Below are 15,068 nucleotides of genomic sequence, written 5' to 3'. Positions count from 1 at the left end.
AGGATATTGCTTTGCTTGAAATGCATATGGACACAAAGCAATTGATTGCAATAGAAGGAACATGAAATATGTAAGATGTTATACATGCAACAAACTTGGACATAAAGCAAGGGAATTCAAGAGCAAATTTCAAAATTCAAAACAAGAGGACCATACATCATCACAGTTCTAGGAATTGAAGAAGATAGAATTAGAGACAGAAAGGTGTGACATAACTCAGTTAGCTGACATAACAGACACAGGGGAATTTGAAAGTGAAGAAATTCAGTATTCCATCTTGCATACGCTGATATAATGAAGATAAGTCACGTATATACGCGAGTTACAGGCTGCAGAGTCGCGTATATGGAGATCAGAAGAAAGGGTAGCAGAACAGACCCAGGAAATGGTTCTGTCATGGTTGGCTCAGGCTCAAGGGGAGCATATACTTCAAATAATGCATTGTTGGCATTATGGTTAGAAGTTGTTGATAAAGCTAAATGATACAATTTGCTGTTTGATCAAAGGAATGGTATTGTAGGTTTGGATGTTGATGCTTATGGTGCAGATCATTTATGATGAATGATAGTCATGGTCTTGAATGAATTGCTGGTCTTAGAACTTGCATCTGCTCAGGGGGGCATGGATGGATTGATACAACTTGGCATATACAAAGGGGAGCTCAATCAGAAACTTTAGCATGTACTCAGTGGGAGTATGGACAACAAAAGGTATACCAAGGGAGAGAATATCTTGGTCCGCCCTTTGCCTTTGATGTCAAAGGGGGAGAGTGACTGGGTGTGGTGGTTGCCATCAAGTCCAAAGGGGGGGATTTTTGGCATTATGATACAAGTGTTGTCTTTGATGGCAACTCACTCAGAGGTTGATACAGGTGATGGCAACTTAATCAGAGGACATATCTTAGTACAGCAGGTCAAGAAAGAGATATACGCAGGTTCATTGTGACAAATCAGCGTATACACGTGAGTTGGACGTGCCGAAGATGCTATGTGTATACATGCACTTTCACGCAAGGAAAAGCACGTACATGTGGGAAAACTTATGTCTTGGTCCGTGGTAATTAGTCCTCGGTATTTGAACCTATGGTTTTGGACCATGGTGTCTCATCAAAAGTATTGATCCCAAGTATTGGGCCCATGGTATTGATTTATTATGGTTTTGGACAGTGGTATTGAAAGAAGCCTAACCTATATAAGGAGAAGATCATTAGGCAAAGGAGGGGAGCAAGGAATGGATGTCTGACGAAGTGGGAAGATCTAGTATTGCTGGTTATCTGTTTGTGATGCTTGGATAAGGTTGGATATGACAGTGAAGGTATAAGTAATTATCTTTAGATCTATACGCGGGTTGTCTTTGGTGAAAGCACGTACACACGTGGTTTTGATATAGTCAAGTAGCGTATGAATTATGAAATTTGGTATTTCAAGTTGCTGTTGATTCTACTGGTTGTTGCAGAGTTCTGGGCTCTGGTTTGTGTTCTGTGTTTTTGATGACAGGGTTTCAGTGATTTAGTATTGGGTGATTTAGAGGTTTATGATGCAAGTATAAGTTGATGATTGTATTGCAGCAGTGATTGTTTTGTACTCATGGATCCAGTCTGAAAATTTATGAAACGTGGTCCCTGAAGAAAAGAAGGTTGTAGCCTTCTGTAGGTCAGCACCTACGTACTAGTATATTAGCTAGTACAAGAGCTAAGGGGGTTGTAGCTCCCTTCCAGAAGTAGCTGGAAAAAGAGAGAGGGTTGTAGCCCTCTGCAGGTTGAAGCCTGCGTGCTGGTAAAGGACTGCACCAGTACATTGTAAAAGAAATTTCTTATTAAAGGAAGAAAGAGACGAATTGCAGCAGCTGGTTTTCACCCACATTGGGTTTCCACCTTATATCTTGGTGTTCATGTGTGCTTCTTATGTGTGATGATCTATTCTGTTTTACTGCACCTGATTACTGTTATTATGGTTAATAATGTTCTGATGAATTTACTGAAGATAAGCTAACTGAATCATAAGATTATTGCATGTACGCTAGTTGCATTTAACACAGTTGCGTATATACGCTAATATACTGAACTGAAGCCACGCATATGAATCTAAGTGTGAAATTGAAAAGTATCTGATTTGATAATACTGATTCACCCCCGCCTCTCAGTATTATTTCCAACATCTTGATCCTCTTCGTCTGGAAGAATGAAGTCCCACATTCCCTATAGTTCTACAACCTCATCTTCATCAATAGGTTCTTCATTGGACACTTCTTCTTCTTCTCCTTCAGATACTGCATTTGTTATAGCATTGGGAGGTTTTGAATCAGTTGAAGGGTTTTTTCTATAAGGCTTGTAGGGTTTCTTAGAAGAAGTCTCTGCTACTTGTCTTTTAATGTCAACCATTTCGTTAGACATGGTTTTTAAAACTTTCCGTAATCCTTCCAAATCAAATGGGTCCTTTAATTGATTTTTCTTAAGATCATCTCTAAAAGCAACTTTCTTTTATTTTCTTTCATCAATAGCATTTTTATTTTCTAAAGCTAAGATATGCTTTTCTACCGTTATCGCTTCCTTCATGTTTTCGGCCAACGTTGGCTTGGTAGCCCTATCAACAAAGATTTCTATATTCGATGGTAAAGCAGATATGTACCATTCATTTCGAACTTCTTTGCTAGGCTTGGAAGCAGTAGGGATTTTATTGAAGAGTTTGTTGAAACACAAGTTAAAATATTTGATAGGTTCTCTCGATTCGGTCTTAAGATTTGATAGATCATTGGTCAATGTTACCATAGACCTATCATTGATGAACTTTGTAAAGAATTTCTCTTGGAAAATGTCCCAACTAGTAATGGATCCTGATGGTAATGAGAAATACAAGGACCCAACTGCTCCTTGTAAAGTATATGGAAAAAGTCTAACAACAACGTCTTCATTTGTAACTCCATTTAAATTTATTGATAACATAAAGTTATTTATGTGTTCTTTTGCTAGCATGCCTACTTCAGGATTAAACTTGGGCATCCATTTCTCAGGATGGGTCGGGTATTGAGTCAAGGGCGCAGGCATTGAGATTGCCCCTGGATGTTTCCATGGGTTTTGATCCATCGTTGAGTACTAACAGAGGAAAGCACAGATGAAGTTCCTTGTGGTGGGGACAAAGATGTTGAAGTTCCAGTCTCTGTTGAACAACAATATGAAGTGGAGGAGTCAATGGTTGACTTCACAATGGAGAAGATGGAATGGATGACGATGATGAAAGAGTCTCACTATCAGACCCTTGAGGTGTCTTCCTTACTCTTTTCCTTTTAGGTAGAGGTAATTCAGTTGGCTCAATACCAAGCTTTTCACTCTATAATCTGGTAAGAGGATGAGAAGGATTATATTGCAAAGTCACATTACCTTGAGATGATTCAGATTTTTGTGGTGATATGGAAAATCCTTGAAGTTTATGGATCAAAGACTCAGCTTTAGGGGGTTTGATAGTAGATTTATTTGAAAGGTTCGGGTTTGCGACAGTGGTTGTTGTTTTCTCAACTTCTCGCTTAAGAATTAAAAACTCAGAATGCGATGGAGAAGTCGGGGGAGATGTTGAGGGCGATTTACTCTTAGAATGGGTTTTGGATTTAGATTTACTAGCCATTCACACTTCGGGCCCTCCTTCTAGCACCAAATATGTTGAAGCCCCGAAAATTGGGTCTACAACAAGGGGGTAAGCACCCGGTCTGGACCTTGAAAGCAGCTCCTTTTCCGTTTGGGATAGTGGCTTCGACTGGGTATAATGGGACCAGTTTCCCAATTTTTTTATGATGATGCTAAGGGATGATGTTTTCCTTTCTAAAAGTTTTTAAAGAGAACGCTTTTAATATAAATCTAATATAACACATGCAATTTTATTCTAATGAACGAAAACATCTAATTCTAAAAACTATCCCAGGATTAACTCTTCACTTATGCGATCTAAAATAGTTTCCAACAGCAATCGGTAATAAAGATTATTCAATTGCTACGAGAAAAGAATCCATTAAAAGTAAATTGTTTCGTATAAAAAATTAGCCGAAACAATTATGATAAGCATATCGCATAATAAGTTATTCATATGCTCAACATAAAAAGAATAGTTACCACCATACAAAAGTTACAAATGATAACTGAACATTCAGGCTTTCATATATAAACAACTGAAAACAACATATCACTTGACGCATAAGCAGAAATCATTAAGATATAAAAGTACGATTGATAATAAGTCCTACTCATGAGCTTCAGCAATATAGATTTATATTCTCATAATTCAATATCTACTAAGAGTACAGAAGTGCATTTCAGTACCAGACATTAAACACATATATAAATAAATATCGTTCCATTCATTTATGAAAACCTCCTCAGAGTTTGTAGAAGTGCATGTTCTGAAGGATTGTTTTTGATAAATTTCTGGACCCCTCTCTAAATGCATGAGAGGGGTTTAAATACTATTAACTAAAGACTAAAAATAGTTATTACAAAAATATAGGAGGAGGTTTAAATGACCATCCTCATCTAAAGAAAAAATAAAATGAAATTAAAACTGAAATTGTATTTAAAGATCAACTATGCATCTATTCTCTTAAGTCACAAGCATCTAGCATCAACTTCAAGAGTGTCGGTTAGCCGACCTCCGATTTTAATTGTCTTGCGAAGACGAAATCAGCAAGCGTTGGCGCTATCTTTTCAGCAGAATTTGTAAGGCACTTCAGAGTCATACACTGACTATGTGGTTTCACCAAATATTGCCAGTAAGTGTCCCATTTTAACTTAGTTAACTTTTTTATTAACTCTGCCCTTTCTTCAGCTTTTTGTCTCCAACTCGTTTGCAGTTGCTGTGTTTTTGGGAGAAATCTTGGGGTGATTTCCAATATCAGGTTGGCTTTGTGTAGATTTTCATTGACACAATAAATGACATTTCTTGTTGTTGTCTTTACTTCTTCCATGCATGTTCTACTTTCTTGATCTGTGCATCCCATTTATTAAACAACATTTCTTTGTGGGATTCATTGAACTTGGGAAAACCTGCTTGCTTGACTTCCTCTGATTCCTACCAATTCAAATAGTTAGAAACTTTCTTATCAATTAAATCATAATCAATTCACAAATCTATGACTTGACATGTGATTTTTTCGCTCATTTCGCAGTGAGAGTTCCATTGCGATATTCTTTGGCAAAGTGTTTCCTGTTGTTGCAAGAGTTGATCATTCAGGGCAAGGGCTTCAGTGACAAATTCTGTGACTTTAGCGTCATCTTTGTACATTTCTAATGTGGCCTGTAATTGTTGTTCTTTTTCAGCCCGATTTCTTTGATAACCCAGCTGAATTTACTGGAAGTCCTACTGTAACTTTACCAATTTTTCTTCCACTTCCTGGCTAACGCTGGCCTGCTGTAACTGTTGCTACAAAAATAAGATTTTATCCTATTTTTCTTTAAGGAATAGTTGAACTTCGGACGCTTTTTCAATAGTAGCAGAAGCATAAGCTCCTGCGATTTGGGACAATCTAGTCAGGTTCTTTGTTGGATCATTGGTAGGGTCTTGCCAAAGGACATCTAGCAGCTTTGCTTCAGTTGAGAGAAAGCTGTCTAGTTTTCGCTTCTTTCTATGTCTCCTTACCACAACTTTGTGCTGCGGACTGTAAAACACATCTAGAGGAGGTATTTCCTCTACCTTTAGCATGATTTCAGATGATGGGGCTATAGGAATGTGCTCAATTTCGGGAGCATTGACAACTATTTCAATCACCATTTTTGTGATTGTTTGTGCTGGATTCCTTGGTGTCTCCACGTTTTTCTCCCCTATGTTGATAAATTCATTAAAGTTTTCCCATTCTTTCTCCAGCTCTGTTCTTAATGGCTTTGTTGGCTGGATGAGGGGAGCGAGAATTTCCACTTGTTTTGGTGACAACACTTGTTGCTCAGGATTCTCCTTGGATTGGGTAGTATCCCTAACTGATCCTTCACTCTTTTTGTGATCACTCTCTGACCGTCTAGACCTTTCTGGTGATTCTCTTTCAGACTTAGATTTAGACTTGTCCAGCCCTGAGCTTCCACTCATGCTAATGCTGGGAGTTGGTTCCCTTGTTGGTTCTACGTGCAATTTGTCCAAGGGGAGATTTGCCAATCTTCATTCTCTGTAGAGTTTAAACTCTTGGAATTCTGCTGGGCCAAAATGGATTTTGGCCAGGTGTAATATGTCTTTGACTGTGCTCTTCTACTGGAAAATGTCATCGAAGAGATCATCTTCCTTAGTGAACACCTTTATTTTAACATCCATGGTAAAATTCTTTATCACATCAAAGGGATCAAACCGTCTCCCTAGGAACTTAAACAATTGTAGACTCAACATGTTGTCTACTTCGTTGAAAGAGTGACCTAGATCAAAAAATGCAAAAGCCCCACAGATCATAGGGAATTGTGGCTAGATTTCCTTTTCTTGTCCTTAAGTTCTCTGCTCATTCCTCCAACCCTACAGGTTTGGTAGGCTATTTCCTAGGCCATCAAATTGTCAGGAACATATAAGGGAAGTACATGAGGAGAAGCAATGCTTCCAAATACTCTGATATAAGTGAAAAATTCTTCTCTGAACCATCTTCCCACAGGGAGAATATCAATTTCAGCTTCAGGGGAAAATCTTGGGGCATCTGTATTATACAACATCTTTTGAATCGGTAGCATAACTCCATGGCAGATTTTATAAAAGTATGGGGTGAACTTAGAATCCCATAGTTCCTTATGGTAGACTTGAATGGGTAAGGGATTCTGTACCATCCATTTCCAACCCATGAGAGGAAATTTAGAAACAAAACAGATAACATCCATGACATAGGTAGCTAGAAAGAAGGGAGGATAAATCCTCTGAGAAGGACTCCTTTTAGTCCGATAATTTCAAATAGCAGAAGCTAAGTTATCAGACAATATTTGGGCCCAGTCTATTATAGTGGCGTTGGTGGCCGCATCCAGTAGGGGTAGCCACTTGGACAAAAACTTATTGATATGAGGTTTTCCGAATAGCCTACATAACATTTCCGCAGCGAAACAATATGGAGAAGAGAGGGAACCAGTGTTGTACATACCACATTTTTCCTTTTTTAATGGCTCTTCCTTCACTGACCAGCTTTTGGTGCATTCCACCAAATCTTCATTTTCCTTAGCGAATTTCTCCACAAATTTTTTGTTATAGCTAGCCTGCGACTCTAGTAAATGATACATGCTTCTTAAATTCTATGGGGTAAATGATCCTATAACCTCCTGGTTTCACGTCCTAAATTGCTTGTCCGTTATATCAGCATCGTCTATCACCCATTTGACCATATCTGTATAGGGAAGTATTTTTGGCCTTGTTGCAATACGGTGCAGGAATGAGCATACAAGCTCTATAAGTGATGCTTCGGATGACCCGCGTTCATCTGTCGTAGCTGTAACCTCCATGACTCTCGAGTTTTCTTCCTCCAGCAGACTATACATGCCTTCCGAAGTAGATATCCCTGCTTCTCTGGTACAAGTGCTGTCTGTGAATAATGGAGTCATCTCTGTTTTTTCAGATACCGGAGCTTTTCCTTTCTTCCCCATCACGTTTTGTGCACTACTCTGTGTATTGTTTTGTATATCGCTCCTGTAAGTTCCCAACTAGAAAACTAAGACACAATAATAAAGATAACGAATGATGGTAAATAATAAGGTGATGGGAAAGCTCTTAATTTCAAAATCACATCAAATATATCACCTTATGTGAAATAACCCTTTCGTTCAAATCTAAATCATTTCTCATAAATAACCATGAATAAACCACAAAGTTGACGTTAATGCCCATAACTCAGTATCGGATGACGAGAAATATTTAATTGAACTGTGAGCCCTGTTGATCTGCGATAAAGCGATTTTGCAATTTGCTTTGCAATATCGCAAATCACAATATCGCTAATCCTTTTTCGTTAACAATCTTTGCTTCATTATGTGAATACGAGATGTGATTTGTGAGATTCTTTATCGCATTTCACAATATCGGGACGTTTTATCTTAGGTGGCACTGTGATATATGGGATCTGCGATATGTGATGAATCTATGTGGCTTGCGATCTCGCATCATCATGTTTTCGCAATTTCGACAGTTTCTTTATATATGATGTCCTGCGTTACCCTTTTGCGATGCAATGTTCATCATTAAGAGAATGATTTTATTTGAGACTTTTCATAATACTTAAGATTTTACGTTTGTGGATGTTTTTCCTAAGTTTATGATAGTGCGTTTTATTAAAAAGGGAATTCTAAGTGCTAGTTTTTTTTTAGAAGGTTCCCCATTTATTTAGTGTTATTACTAATAGTAAATAAAAAGGGGGGTTGTTGTTGGCCACAACAGGACCTCACTGACCACGAGAAGTTCCGTCACCTAGAGATTGCACAGCTCATGAAGCCTAAGCAGAACACTGTGGTGGAGGTTACCGAATTAGAGCTGCGAAAGTGGTTGTGTGGAGTGGTAAAGGCAAGGCTACTAAACTTGCTTTGGGTGCCGCATTTCCATCGCGCCCCAATAACAACTTTCATCATCAGAAAGCTGCTTTGCCTAGTGCATGGTGGGTGTTTATGGCTAGAGGAGCCCATCCCCATCACGGAACATTTGATTCACCACATCACCCCGCTGCCACGCAAAGGAGAGGACCCAACAGATATCTTGGAGGGGAAAAGCAGTGACCTGCCCATCGCGAAGGCCATGAAGAAGAAGGTATAAACTGGAAAAGAAGAAGTGGGGCTACACCATATCCAGTATCAACAATGAAGCAGTAAAAGTGGCGACCAAAATACTGGAAGGTAAGGTTATGCGCAAGTTCCATGAGGACGAGGTAACCGCGCCGGTGGTAGCGCTTGCTGAGAAGTGCACAGAGGGGGTCTAGTTTAACTGGTCCGAGTTCCTCTACAAGGAATTCTTAGAGAATTGCCGTGAAGCTCAGGAACAAGGTAAAATGTTCCATTGTGCATGGCTTCTGCTATTCATAGTGCTTGTGGCAGGGGAATTTCTGGAGGACAGTCAATTCCCCACAATTGACAGGGATCTGCCAGAGGCCGTGAAGTATGCTTCACTCTGGGCCACAAAGGATGCAAACCAAATCTGCGACAGTAAGATATTTTGGGTGTTCATGAAGATGAACCTTAGAATGGAGATTAACTGCAAGCTGTGGTTATCATCCACTATCTATAATAGCCTGCAAAGTTTTGCAGAGTTTAAGGCAAACCTCCACAATATATACATTGAAGTGCTGAAGGACCCGACCAAGCAATGGAGAGAGCTACCCTTTGTAGCCACGAATGATGTAATCTTTAATGTACTGGAGACATGGCCGCTGGAGTGGTGTGCTCCAAACATCGTGGAATTAGAGAAGCTTGTGGCATGGAGGAAGAAAGAGGAGGCCAAACTATGCATGATGCAGTTGGCAAAGAAGAGAAGGAAGGAGGCAGTGACAATAGAAGCACAGGAGGTGCGGACACTACACAAACAGCTGCTGAACAAAAAAAGGTCACAGCAACAGCAGTAGTGTAGGAGGTAGCCGTGAAGGTGCACGAGGTCCAAAAGTCACCTTCACATGGGCAGGAAGTAGAGGAAGAGGAGGGACGTGTAGACCCACAAATTGCGCCAACACAGTTGAAGCACCATCACCTAACTGGGCAGACAGGGTTTACATAAGAAGGTCAAGGCATCAAAGCTGTCTATTGACCCGATCACCCTTACCGAGGGTGATCTACACGACATTGGTGAGACAGTATGCGATTTCACCTCTGAGGCCCTCCAGAATTTTGTGCAGGAGAACCAGATTGTGTTGGGAGTCCTCAGAGCACAGCTATAGGAGTTGTAGGTGCGCACTCCTCAGGTTGGTACCCTTTCAACCAGCCTCGTAGTCGGAATAGCTGTAGCAAAGCAGATGTTATGCGCTCGAGTGACAGATACCATAGTGCTGTCATAAGTGGCACTAGTGACAACAAATGAGGCCGACAGGCCTGCGATTAGTGCATTGAAGGGTATCAGAATCAACATGGCTGCACTCCCATAGAAAACATTATACGTTCTGTAGGATGGGGTTACTGCAGAACTGCGGGTTAGGGAGAGCCACGCGCTACAAGTACTAAGCAAGTAGAAACTCAACATGGAATAGTTGAGCTTACATCATGATGAAGTGGTGTCGTAGAATCGTCAATTGGTACAAATACTGGATGTAGCTTGTCAAAGTGTCCTTGAGCTAGCCATCCCAACAGACACACCAGCAGAGGCGTGCATCCATAGGCTAGCAGCAGGGGTGTGTGAGGCACATGAGGAAATGAAAAAGGTTCAGCTGGAGCTGAACCTTCAGATTGCAGAGCTGTGGTTAAAGGCGAAGTCATCCACCCCTCTAGAAGTCAGATAACAGTGCACCAACGCTATTACAGCGGTACTGAACGAGATCGACAATGTAGTGAGAGATTGAACTAGAATGTTGGAGGAGTCATTTGAGGCCCTCACGAATTTGTAGGAGGACCCCAAAATCCAGTGCTTAGAGACAGAGGCACGAGAACTCCAACAACAGTATGACAACGTGAAAGGAACTGCGTAGATGGTGGCCCTCACTCAGAGGCTCGCATGGATGTAATAGGCCAAAGCGCTGAAAGAACAGGTGGACACAACATAACATAAAGAAGTAGTCCTAAAGGAACACGTTCAGCCTTGGATCAACGAGGCCTTCACCATCACAACAACAATTGAAGGCAAGCTCACCCAAATGCAGGGGACACAGGCACAGAGCAGGGAAGAAGTTTTGACAACACCGTCTCGGAACAATGCGTCCAGGAGATCTAGGAGGCAACCGCTCAGTGTGTTTTTGACCTTGCAGTGGTTCGAGCAGAATTAGAGGGACTCCGTGCCGACAGAGTGACTCGAGGGTGAGTCACGATGTTTGTGTTGGAGGCCTGTTGGGCATGGAATCCCCCCCAAGGCATGTTTTGGGGCTTAAAGCCCAAGTTTTGACCAAGTCCTTCGTAAAAGCTCCACGAATTGTGGACACAGAGCACGAAGTCATAATAGAGTCACAAGGTTGTTCACCCTCATTTTTGTAATGTAGTGTTGGATTGATAGACCTACCCATGGTCCACGGACCATGGTATTATATAAATGGAGCAAGGCTCTAAGTACAGAAGATAGTAGAGAACTAATAGAATGGAGGCAAGAGGAGTCTAAGAGATTGAGTCAAAGTGAAAAGTGTGTCTATGGGTCGTAGAGTAGGAGAAGGCTCAACAGCTAAGTGCGCATAGGCCTAGTAGTCCGCAACTGAGTGCTCAGACCCCTGCAGCTGAGTGCGTAGGACAGGTCGAGTCTGTAACTGTTGGAAGAATTAATAAAGAGAATTTTACTATATTTCTATGTATATTTTCTTGTTTTAATGTATGATTGGGTATAAATTGCAAGTGTACTATTTATTTGCTACATGAACTCATATGAATGTGTTGTATAAATAAGTATAACTTAAGACATCCATTTATGCGAAGATAACTGACTGGCATAGGAAGATAAGTAAGATCTCAGGTGCAACTTAAGGGAATAGCACAGTGCACTGCTCCAGCAGCGCGGAAGCCCCACAACCCCTTGTTAGGACTACACGAAGGCAAGTATACTAGGGCATGAAGGCCTGGGAAGTGCACAAAACAACCTATGCAAAGGGACTAATCATTGGACCAATTCAACCTCTCAGACATCTCAAGGGTGCGGAAACCTAGTTCCAGCACCCCCCATACTACTTCAGGTGAGACCTTAGTCCGTGCTCCGCAGGCTGTTTCCAAAAGGGTGAGTAGTACAGGGATTTGTTTGGCTAATTAACTCCGAACCTGGGTTAGGCCCCAACAAGCCAGCAATTGCCCACAATGTCTATTCACTCTTTTAATCATATGATCAGAGATTTATGTCATGCTTTATTTCCTTATGATTATAAAGTGCTTAGTAGAAAATTATGGAATTATGAAAAGCACCTGATGAATATGTTGCACAATATTGGGACCACTTTCATAATCTTTCTTCTCAAATCCCCGAAGATGAAATGGATTGGAAATTTTTCAAATAAATATTTCAGTGTCTTCTCCATGTATATGAAAATCCACATGATTTAGAATAATTTGGACCCCTCATAACATACCTCGAGGTTAGAGCTTCCAAATCTAAGATGGTCAAGGTTTCTCCCACAAGTGACTCTCCGTGCTCTTCTAATCAAACAACTCTAGCTCCCTAGGATGAGGTGGGAGAAGTTGCGAACCAATATATTAAACTCTCACCTCCTCCCACCCCACCTACTTTAGATATCTACATATATTTGGACTACAACCTTGACAGTTTTCATGTGATCTCATTCTATCAACCTCTGTCCTATGGTTCCTTTAATCCTCCATATTTTACTATGCTGTGTTCATCCCTTCTGGACGCAACATTTGTTGTTCACAAGGATCAAGTTGCCGATGGAGTTGGTGTTGAGAATCCAACTTGTGCTATCATTTTTTATGAGTATGTGTTGGGAACGGGTTCGCCCAAGGATAATTTTTGGGATAAAAGCCCGTGTTTTGGGACAATTTTGTAATAAAGTTTTAAAGTCTCCACATTTTGTGGTCGCGGAGCATGAAGGTCTCAAGAGTCATAAAGGGTTGTCCACCCTTATTTGTAAATTGTAAAGTTGGTTTTAAAGATCCACCCATGGTTCGTAGACCATGGGATTGTATAAAAAGGAGCTAAGTAAGTAAGCTCTAAGTAGTGGATAGTGAAGAATGAAGTAAGGAGTTAAGCATTGGAGTCAAATTGTTCTCGGGTCTTAGTGTATGTAGAGGCTCTGTAGCTGAGTGCGTAGAGACCTAGGGTGGAAGTCTGCAGCTGAGTGCACAGACCCCTACAACTATGTGCATAGGGTGGATAGAGTCTGTATTAACTTAAATATATCAATAAAGAGAAGTATTACATAATTACTGTGTATTTAGATATTGTTAATGCATCTGCTTATATTGCGTTTTGGGTTTAATTTACAATGTTTATGTGATGCGCGAATATACGTGATTATATTGGTTAATTGAATGCAAGTAAGAATATCAGTTTATTCGGTGATAACTGTGATTGATTAGCAAGATAAGTATAACACTTAACATAACTTGGGAACCTATACAATACGCTTTCATAGCTATGCGGAAGTACCTGGATCATAGGTTAAGGCTACGCAAAGGTTAATCGTACACCTTCGCGAAGGCACTGAAGGGCGGAACAAATGGTAGACTGACAAAGCCCTAAGGCTTAGCAACATGCGTGAAAGTAGGGACTAAGGGTAAAAACTGACATCTTGACCATCTCAGGGTGTGAAAACTTGGTTTCAACATCCCCCCATATTGCTCCGGGTGATACTTTTGTCCACGCTCCATGGGCTAATGCTGAAAGGGCCAGTAGTGTAGGGATTTGCTTGGCTTACTAACGCTGAACTTGGGTCAAGCCCCATGAAACCAACAAATGGTTCTGTTGTTTGGACTGGAATCTACATAAGATATGTGTGATGTCATATCACTAGAATACAACTAAGAAAGGGGTCGAAGGTTGGTTGGATAGGAATATCCACGAATTCACGACACAAGAGAACATAAATTCGTAGCTAATAAAGGAACAGTGGCTAGATAAGTACCTATATACAGAAATCCACGAGATCTTTTTCTATTCCTTTCCAGTTGAGTTATACAATTGGATTGTGAAGCTAGCGGATAGCCAAGGAAGGTGTAGACTTGATGGTCCTATTGTCTAGACCTTGGAGTTAGTATAGATACTGGAAGCCTCTAAGGATAATATTACCCACACTGTCGACCATTGGCTCGATCGTATGATAGGAGGATTTGTGACTGAATTCATGGTTGATACCTCAATTTTTTACAATGAGGCGGAGTGATGCATTTTCAAAGGTCTGCGAGGAAAGTAATTGAAGTCTTTAAACACTTGGATTAAGATGTTATTGTGCGAAAAATGGGTTATACAACTACCTTGATGTTCGGAGCTACGTGAAGTGGAAGGGCTTACAAAAATGAAGAAAGAAAGGGTCCAGAATATAGCCTATTGATTTCACCTCCTTTGAGTGATGAAGAGGGAGTAGCACAGGCTTCTCCGCGAAGTGCACTTCATTTGATAAAGCAAGGGTTCCCATGACTACCACCTCCACCCACAATACCTCCACCTTCACCATCATCACCCCCTACAACATCGCCCACACCATTACCACCTCCACCGCAGTTCAACATGGTGAATTCAGTGAATCTGCCTTTATTTAAGGGCTTGGGAAATGAGGATCCAGACCAGTTTTGGTTCATTGTAAAAGTTGTATGGGATGCTCAGGGCATCATAGAAGATCACATGAAGAAGGAAACATTGGTTAGCAGTTTGTAGGATCGCATGCTAACTTGTACAACAAGTAATCTAACGATAACCCAAATGTTGGGTTAGCAGAAATCTAGACCATGTTGAATAAAGAGTTCAGTAGGCCTAAATATGAGGCACAGTCGATTGTGGGGTTCAAGGAAATCACGATGAAACCAGGTGAGACACCTTGGGAATTGGATCAGAGATTGAAGTTTAAAATTGTAATATCTAAAGCTCAAAAATCCCTAATTGAGTGCCACTAGTTCCTTTGGAAATAATATAGATCATATAATTTTAGGTAAAAATTGGAGAGGAATATATTCAATACTGAACACATTGAATTCCATACAAGCTCACTATTTAGAAAGAGCCTAGAATTGACAAGTTTTGGAAGCTACTATAAAAAACCCATTGTGACCCTCTTGTAAATATTGTTATAAGAGTTTCCATGTAAAATAATGTGAATTAAAGAAAATCATAAATGATTATTAGATTGAGAGGGGCACTAATTCAAATTTTGTGGAGGTGAGGAGGGAGGATTACTTGTGGAGCCCCAAGCCTACATTTAATTTGTCACCTGCTTCTTTGATTTGAAAAATGACACTATTAGGAAATATTTAATCAAAAGGATGTATAGTAGTGTGACTTAAAAAAAATACTTTCACATCCACCTGACTTCAACTC

Source organism: Pinus tabuliformis, chromosome X (genome assembly GCF_031772625.1).
Source record: "Pinus tabuliformis cultivar Carrire ecotype Pingquan chromosome X, CPIR1, whole genome shotgun sequence".
Taxonomy (NCBI): Eukaryota; Viridiplantae; Streptophyta; class Pinopsida; order Pinales; family Pinaceae; genus Pinus; species Pinus tabuliformis.
This window is presented reverse-complemented; position numbering follows the sequence as displayed.